This window comes from Natator depressus, chromosome 5 (genome assembly GCF_965152275.1).
Source record: "Natator depressus isolate rNatDep1 chromosome 5, rNatDep2.hap1, whole genome shotgun sequence".
Classification (NCBI taxonomy): Eukaryota; Metazoa; Chordata; order Testudines; family Cheloniidae; genus Natator; species Natator depressus.
In genome coordinates, this window is record NC_134238.1 from 47,286,799 (window position 1) to 47,296,262 (window position 9,464).

Consider the following 9,464-nt stretch of genomic DNA (forward strand, 5'->3'; position numbering starts at 1 on the left):
TCTTCATTCAGAATTTCCTTGGCCAAGGCAGTTCACTCGTTTTTATTGGAGTTTTCTGTGTTGCTTATTTAAAGCTAATTTAAAGAAGTGAAAATGTGAGAAAGAGGTGACAGATTTTCACTCTTCATCTAATGCAGTCTTTTGACAGGAACCCAAACACGTTTGAGTTTATTTTTAAATAATCCTCTGTGGGCAACAATTAGAGACTGCATGTCAGAATGTATCCTGTAATAGTAAAAGTTCATTAAATGCAGCAGCATTTCTGTTATTTCACCTTTTCTCTGACTTCTGCCTCAGTCTGTTCTCCAGGATGGAATGACTTTTGCTTGAAGTAATGAAAGGGAGAACAGAATGTACAGAGAGACATGCAGGTAGCATTAGCATCACTATAAAATGATGTAAAATAAGGACACAAACAACTAGCTCACAGGGGTTCAGTGAGCTTTATTTGTCCATAAACATAATGGGAATTGGAAATCTCACAGTCGGAAACAGACAAGGTCCAAATATATGAACACTACTGAATCACTGGTTACTCTGGGAAGCAAGATGAAAAATGTCAGAGGTCTGCATTTTTCTCTAACCCATGGAGATGGAGATTCAAGGGGGCTTTCAGATAGAAGGGCTCTTCCTACAAGGATGCAGAATGGTCTCACTGAAAACATGAGATGTTTCTTTTATGAAGTTAGCATTATGTGTGCTCTTGTTCATGAGATTATTTCTTGTCTTTGTACTACAGCAGTCCCAGCTCATTAGGAACTTTACAAATATTTGTATTGATTAATGAAAACTATTGTTATCATTTACTCTAAGCCATCTTGAAGTCTAGAACCTATAAGCCACTTCCTGGGCATTAGCAAAACAATAGACTAGCACTGGGTCTGTATGAACTAGGGGAAAAAATTAAAAGCAAATTGTCATGGGTCAAATAGACCCCCAGGCTACTCCAGCCTAACTAAGGGGTTAACAGGGAGACTAGCTGTCTCCTCAGCTGAGACTAATTGCTGGGGAGATCAAAAGGCTGCAGACTAGAGGACAGCTGTGGCTGTCAGAAGCTGAGGGGCTACGGAGGAGAGACTTTTTCAGTCACAGACTGGTAAGCAGCTGCCCAGGAAGTTGGCTTTCCAGAGTGGAAGCATTGAAATGTGAGTCTGGGAAAAGCCTCCAGGAGAGATCAGGTAGGAAGTAGTGAGGGACTGGGAGGAACTTGTTCTAGCAGCTACGTACAGGGTCCCTGGACTGTAGTGGGTAGGCCTGGGTTCTGCTACCTTCTGCAGCCCTGGAGATAGTAAGGACTTTGGAGCAAGGGGGTCAGGGCCATGTGGGGCTCTGGGATTGTTGACCCTCTGTTGGAGTCACTAGGCTCCTGCTTCACCAGACTCTTTTGTGAGACTATTAATGACCTGGGTGGAGTCAAAACAGGAAATTACCAAATGTAGAACTAAATGATTATTGGTGGGATGGGGAAACTGAGCCACACTTGCTGCAAAATCCTGCATGGCTTGAGAGGGTGCCAGTTGGTTAAGGCAGCCAGAAGATTTGCCACCCGTGACTTCTTGCTTTTAATCTTTTTCTAGTCCATACAGACCTAGTGTTATTCTATTGTTTTCCTAATGCCTAGGAAGTGCCTTATATATTCTGGACTTCTGTTCTAACAAGTAGAAAAGTGTGGACTTTTATTCAGTCCCATGACAGTTGTAAGGCCCCTTGATTCATCAGTCTAGCCAAAGTTAGGGTTGCTAACTTTTATAAACACACAAACTCGAACACCCTACCTCCTGCCCCGCCCCTACTCCTTCTCTGAGGCCCCACCCCCACTCACTCCATTCCTCTGTCACTTGCTCGTCCCACCTTCACTCACTTCCCCTGAGCTGGGGAAGGGGTTGGGGTGTGGGAGGAGGTGAGGGCTCCAGCTGGGTTTTCGGGCTCTGGGGTGGGGCCAGAAATGAGGGGTTCAGGGTGTGGGAGGGAGCTCTGGGCTTGGGCAGGGGGTTGGAGTATATGTGGGGGTGGGGTGAGGGCTCTGGGGTAAGGCTGGGAATGAGGGGCTTCGGGTGCAAGAGGAGGTTCTAGACTGGGGCTGAGGAGTTCAGAGCACAGGGGGTTCAGAATGTGGGAGGAGGCTCTGGGTTGGGGTGGGGGTATGGGAGGGGATGAGGCTCTAGCTGGGTGTGTGGGCTCTGGAACGCAGTTTGCCCCATTATATTTCAAGGAAAAGTTATTCCCTTTGCTCACAAACCAGGCTTATTCCCCCACTCTGTTTGCTCTTTTTCATCACGGAGGCTTAGGAGGCAGAGAGATGTTTGACATGTCAAGAAATATAGTGCCAGTAAAATTCAGTAGAAGGAGGTGAATTCTGTAAATGACAAAGTAGGAGAAAGATTTGGGGGTGGAAGGAGAGAAGGGAAACCAGAATCTGTTTAGAATAAATGTCATTCCAATTAATTTAGTCTAGTGCCTGATTGAATATCAACAAAGCAGGAGTAAAATGGGTACTGTTACTGGGCCAACTGGACAGTGCTTTCTCTAACTAGAGTGTATGATTTGAAACTTCATGGTCACTTTCAACAAGGCGGTGGAGGATAGAAACAGGGAAAGCTTCCTACAAACTACAGAGGCTATGGCTATTACAAGCAAATGACTCTGTGTGGTGCAGAGGGCCATCTGTGGCTAACTACTCTGTGTGAGCAACTCTTGTCAGGTGTAGTGAGTATGTCAGGCCTAACACATTGTTGCTATAATCTGTATCTAAAAGGTATCCTATAAGATAGCATTGGAAAACTAAGAACTCACTGATCATTGCTATTTTTGTGCAATGTATGTAGGGGATGTGGGAAAAGAGTTATGGATGTGTGCTAGAATTATGTTCTTAAAATGTGTTTGGCAAGCAATGCATCAGCCCAGTCTGCCAGAAACAAATAAATGTGTATTTGCTTGGCTGACCAGTCTGGTTGTCAGGCAGAAACAAGGAAGGCACGTTTACATAAAAGGCAAACAAAGCCCTCAGCCTAGCAGGTGGGGGAAATGGCTTCCTAGCTATAAAGACAGAGGATCTGAACCTCAACTGATAGTAGACAGTATTACTGTATTTTAAAAGTATACCAAGTAAGGTCTTTTCTGAAAGCTAATGACACCATGGTGGTTAGTATCATTGTGAAATGTATGTATGAAAAACTATAGGAGGAAATATGGATACTTAATGATATTATGTTTTAAAGTCTGTGGCTAAACACCGGGAGAAACAGTTTTTCTCTCAGACAGGAGGGAAGGCAGCTATCTACCAGTCTCTAATGCAAATAAGCAATGTGTGTCCAAAAGCAATGGAAGCCCCATTTACATACCAATCTGCAGGGGGATGGGAAGCCCACAGGAAAGGAAGAACAGCATGAGATCGTCCTGAATCTGAGACCAAAACAGTAAGTTTGGGAAGATATGAGGACAGAGCAGAAGCCGTCTTGCCATCCATCATTTGAGTGACTAAAGAGGCCAGAGCTCTTGAGATCTCAGAAAGGTGGCCCTTTCAACCAAGGGTGTTGAAGTCTTTGGAAATTGAGTGTAAGTGAGAAACCTGCTTAGACAAAGATTGTAACTGGCTGAAATTAAGTTTTAGTCTTAGAAGCGTATTCCCGCTTTTGTTGTTTGTAATTGTGATGGGGCACTTGCCCCTCACTGGATGGGGAAGGGTTAACTCCTCGGTATGGGCTGAAGAAGACATGCCCTCACACCCTTACTGGAGTTCTCTTACCTACAGACATACACAGTTCCTGGTGACTCCAGTCCCTCTCATATGCCAAGGAGAGTGGAGCCCCCGATGATGCCCTGACTACTGTTCCAAGAGACATGGTAAGAAGTGGCCCAGGGGAGGTGGGACTAGCCATAGTCCTATGGGAAGTTGGCATGTTTCGATCAGAGCCTTGCTTATTTAGTGGTGGAACACTCTGCCACTGCTTGGGTCCTGGTCTGGGACCTGGTAGAGCAGAGTGAGCCCAGGTGCCCCTACCCTGCCCTCCACGCCTCTCCAGGTAGCAGCCATGTTGATTCTGGCCATTAGGTCCCCACAGCCCTGAGTGTGAGGGCAGCCATTTGATTCTGGCCGCCAGAGCATATAGCCCTGAGCACAAGGGCAGCTGTACTTGCCCCACACTGGATGGGGTTCCCCCATGCTGTCACCGTTACTCTTTCTAACCTTTACTCCTTCTACTTGTTATCGCTTAACCTATGTTGGTTGTTGTTAATTAAACTTGTTTTGTTTTTACAATAAACCAACTCAGTGCTGTGCTTGAAGGAAGGGTGTATTTACCACAATTAAGTTACTACGCTGTAATGAGCTTTTTTGTCTAGTTAAAGGAGTGAACAAACCCTATTATTTCTGAGTGTTCCAGGAGAGGGATGGACACTTCAGGGCAGATGGTTTGGGGGAACTTCAGGACTGGGAGTGTGTTGGGGTCACCTCTGCAAGTTGCAATCAAGGTAACCAGGGTGGGGCTGTTGTGGTGTAACAAGCAAACTTCTAGGGTCAGAGCACTGAACTGGAGCTGCACAGTGCATGCCTTGAGGGAACTGCAGGGCTCTTTGGTGTCTGGGCTGTGAGCCACACCAGCAGAGCATTTAAGGCACCCAGGGCAGGTGGTGACACAAGCTTTCAGTGGTCTGGATGGCACCCCAGAATGTGACAGCAGCCCATATAGAAAGCAAGTTCAGCCCTGGAATGGGGGACTTGTTAGTTTAATCCTGAGAGAATATGGCCACAATTAAACAAAGCATGGTTCTTCCCCCCCCCCCCCTCATAATTCTGTATTTCTTGTGTCTATGATTTTTTCCACTTATTTTTTTAGTGTTATTAATTCATCAATTAATACTAAAGACAATACTATGTGTCCTTAACTCCTCTGAGTGTCAGTTTTCATCCCAAAATCCACTTTCTCTCTCACACACACACACACCACCCCCAAACTTGAACATGCTATGGTTTCAGACTGTATGGACCTGATCCTGTAGCCTTTACTTGCAGTGCAATTGGTCTCAATTGGGCAGACACAGCTACAGGGCTAGCAGCACATTTGACCCCTTTCTGGTCTCTGAATGCACCTTCCCCCAGGTCTCAGATCTTGTGCCTTTACCTCTCCTGGGGTGTAATCCTGCAATTCTCCCACTCAGAGACTGAGCTCTGAGCTACAGTACCCTCTGTATCAACCATTCTTACCTAGCAGGTCTGAATGGATTCAGCACTTGTCGTTCTTCCTTTTGGTAGTCTATGACCAGTGGTGAATATATTGACCAGACAGCCTTCATAAACGCAAGGATGTATTTACCACAATGGGAACAAAACATGAGAGAAGGCTTTTTAAAACGGTCCACACCCATGTATCTTACCAGTCAAACTTGCATCCCCTGATGGAATCTAGGCAGGCCTATCTTTGTCAGACATCCCTGCAGGTGTCTGTGTGTCAGGTGTAGTTTCGTGGAAAAACTCCTCTACAACTGCTTCCCTCCCCTCCTAGCATCCCTCTTTCAACTGCTATAGTCCTTTTGAGCTCCTGTTCCCAGATCGCTTCCTGTCCAGCACTTTCTCTTAAGAAACCCTAAGCGTTTTGCTGAGGAGTAGCTTATCTTGAGCCATTGTTTATGTTCCTGCTTGTCTTTCTTGACAACCACAAGCCCCTCCATTGCTAAACAAATATATTCACACAGTAAACATCCTCAGTAGCCATGGCAACATACAATATTCATAAAGTATTATAGAGCTGCTCGGATTCTGTCACCTGGGCTATAATGTGATGTAAAGGTAGGCTGGGTTTGGTCCACTAACACGAGAGTTCTACACTGTGGTTCAGAACCAACTCTCCTTAATATGGAAGTGTGTCGCCTCCATTTCCTAGCATGTAAAAGTGCTAAGCAGTATGAACTGGGCCCTAAATTCTGCTTGGTCACACTTCTTTACTGAAGATAAGGGTGGCTTAAATCTACTCTATATTGCAAAAGCTTGGGCAGCTCTGTGTTCTTGGTATGTTGCCAAATCAGCACACATTAGGGCAAAGTTTGCATGTTCCTGGCAGACAATTTACAATAAAACTAACAACGTTGCTTGTAAAAGACATGCTGAAGGGGCAAATTTGGATATTCAGTTACTCATACAATAGTTATCACAAAGGTGGAAATTAGTGTTATAGCAGGAAAATACTAGTATCTACAGTATATTCAAGTAAAATTGAGAAATTTTATAATGAAAAATCATTGAGATTTAAGAACTTAAGCAACTTGAATAATAGGAAAAAGCTAAAGTACAAAACTGTCAAGGTTCAAAAGCAAGTAACTGTAAATAATGGCAGTTCAGCAAAGGGTCAAGATCTAGAGAGTGAGAATTAGGGCTGGAAGGTCAATTTTTTTTTTTTAATTCAGGTGCCTAGTTTTGCCCTTCATTTTTTGTCTAATATCTAATTATAGAATTAGGAGTTTAATTACTGAGAAGAAAGCTTCCTTATGAAGCTTGGCTAGAAGATAAACTGCAACACCTACGCGTCAAAGTCAATTTTAAAATATCTTTATCAGTGCTTTACAGCTACTTAAAGTTCATGAGTATGAATAAGGCAATATCGCCATACAGCTGAAGATAACTTCTCAAGGTGACTTTTCAGATGCATTTGAATTGAAGAAAACTCAGATAACCTGTTACCTTGTACTTATATCCACACAGAGTGTGTGGCTTTCTAAAATTTGGATGCTCATAAACAGAAATCACATATAGCCTAGATATTATTATTTTTCACTCCTTTCTTTGCTTTCCTCTGACTTCCCATGTGGTGATAGCAATCAAATAAACAAGTAGCTGTGTTCTTATCCCACAAGCCCTCTGCTCCTGGAACTCTAAGTGGAGTTCCATGCAGAGGGGGCCGGAGGACTTGCAAGTCTGGGCCTTTTGAGGCCAATGAGCTAGATTCCCCAGTATGCTCCAGCTACTCTGTTCTACTCTGCCACTTTGAGTCCGAGGAAGGATGGCCCAGCAAAGAGGGTGCTGGTCTGGGACTTGGGAGACTGGCATTTGCTCAGCCACATGGGCAAGTCCCGTAGGCAGAGGCAGATGTAGCCTCCATGGGTACAGTAATATAAACTCTGCTTGGACATGGTTTTGTGCTGTAGTCAAGGAGAGCACAGACCAGCAGCAGCACCACAATCCTAATCCTAGTCCAGTGGAGAAGGAAGGCCCCAGGAGGGTGGGGCCTGGAGAGTGAGCCTGAGCTGTGCTCAACCTGTAGTGGTGGCTCTGGCCTGGCTCCCTGCTCCAGGTGGTGTGATCTGGCTCATGGGGGTCACACAGTTGCTCAGGTTTGGCACCCTTGGTTTTGTTTCTGTGGGTACAATGGAACTCATGCTAAAGCTGCCCCTTAGGCCTTGATTCATCCCCATCACACCCTCCAAAAAAATTATTGGAGCAGGGGGACTGGGCTCTGGGCCTCCCAGGTAGATGCCCTGGCCTCCCAGGTAGATGCCCTAGCCACCAGGCTACAGAATTTCTCATGCACCCTCTGCTCTACAGGAGGTCTGGTCCATCTGGCCTCGGAATCTATGGCCCAATGACTCTTTAACATTTGTTCACAATGAAACCGCTTCCTCAGAAGAGTGAGGAGCCCCACAGCAGCATATCCCATAGCTCAGGATTAGCGCACACTCTTGTGTACAGTGAGAAGACACAGGTTCAATTTCCCTCTTTCCCTGCTTGGAAGAAGGGATTTGAACAGAGGTCTCCGTTCTCCCTCTCGGACTGAGAGGAATCGAACCTGGATCTCCCACACTCCATAAGAGTGCTCTAACCTGTGGGCTAAAAGTTGTAAGTTTGGCAGGGGGAAACACCCATTCCTCTTCTGGCTGTGTGGAGTTAGATGCCTGCCTCGCTCATTCTTGCAAGAAATGACATGGGCAGCTAAGCTGCCTGACAGGGGTTCTGGGCTGTGGCGCATTAGCAAAGGTAAGCTTTGGCTGTAGGAAGAGCATTGGTGACTATGCACATGAGGGGGTGGGGCTTAGGACACATCCCTCCTCATTATCTCCCATTGGCTAGTGTAGGGGTCTCCCTGCCTAAGATGCTGTCTCTTGTAGATTACACTCTAAGATGCCTATCTCTCTCCATTAATTGTACAGGGAGCCTGGATATCTAACTCAGACTTTCTGGATCATAGGAAATCACAGGAACAACACTAAGCACCCGGAAGTTAGGTGTTATGATGCTGAATGTAACAGCACCTCAAACCTTCTGTAGATCCAGGCCTTAGTCTCTCTGGCCCAGATCCACAAAGGTATTTAGGGTCGCCAAAATACTTTTGTGGATCTAGACATCCATCCATGCATCAGCCTCCCATGTGTAAAATTGGGATAACAGCACATCCTTCCTCACAGGGACATTGTGAGGATAAATAACTAAAGTTTGAAGCACTCAGACATTATGGTAATGGGAGCCTTCTAAGTACCTAAGATGTCCTACAGGGCTTTGTGTTGCCAGAGTGATGTAAAGCAATAGGAACATCATGGTGGATCTAGTTCAATGAGTCCAATATCTTTGTCCTTAGACCAGGGGTCTCAAACTCAATTTGCCTTAGGGCCATTGCCAGTCCTCAAATCCTCCTGGCGGGCCAATAAAGTCACTGAAGATGGTGTTCAGAAAAGAAAACATTTATATTGTATTTTTTATTTTGAATTTCTTAGAAATAATAAAGCTGTCATACAACTTTATACAATTTATTGCCTGCCAGAGAGTTTTTAGTGTTTGCCAGACACCTGGCAACACTTCAGTTCTGTCAGTTTGTTGATGTTTGGCCTCTGTGACTGAGCAGTTGAAACCTTCAGGATTGCAGCAAGGTGTGGATCAGATAGTTGTGTTCGGTATTTTGACTTGTTTATATTCATTGTGGGGGAAAAAAGTGAGGCTACCTCCATGGCTGACTTTGCCTGGCAACTAATGATATCTCTGTCCCTCTCCCCCAGTTAATGGGAGCTACGGGGGGCGGCGCCTACAGTGGACATTGCTGGCAGCATCTGCCTGCGTCCCTCCCGTCTCTCTTCTGCGGGCGGCAGTGGAGAGGTTATGGCTGCAGATGGTCTGCGGGCTGGGAGTTTGAGACCCCTGCCTTAGACTGTTACCTGGTTTCTCTACCATCTTGCACCTTCAGGGAATTTATCTTGATAGATCTCTACACACACCGATAAGAAACAATCAATTCAGTTATCATGATATGAAATTTAATGTGAACAGAAAGAGATGTCTCCTCCATCCTTCCCCAAGCGTGTCAACAATCCAAATTTGCTCCATTAGACTCCAGCCAGTGCATTTCCTGGAACTTGAACACCACTGCAAAGCCGCAAAATCCAAAAAGTAAGAGATGAAAACTCTCTATGCTGGCTTGTAAAGGTTGGGTGGTTATATTTGTTCACTGTAATCACAATCTTGGTTCATCAGAGAGACAGACTCATAC

General features: G+C 45.2%; 1 protein-coding gene across 1 annotated transcript in view; it reads left to right on the forward strand.

Annotated features, from left to right (window-relative positions):
• The window catches only part of GCNT4 (glucosaminyl (N-acetyl) transferase 4), a 35,113-nt gene extending 25,903 nt beyond the window's left edge, over positions 1-9,210 (forward strand). Inside the window, exons 4-5 of the transcript XR_012639521.1 lie at positions 3,752-3,843; positions 9,162-9,210. The gene's annotated coding sequence lies outside the window, so the exon portion shown is untranslated. The remainder of the gene's footprint in view (positions 1-3,751; positions 3,844-9,161) is intronic.
• The last annotated feature ends 254 nt before the right edge of the window (positions 9,211-9,464 follow it).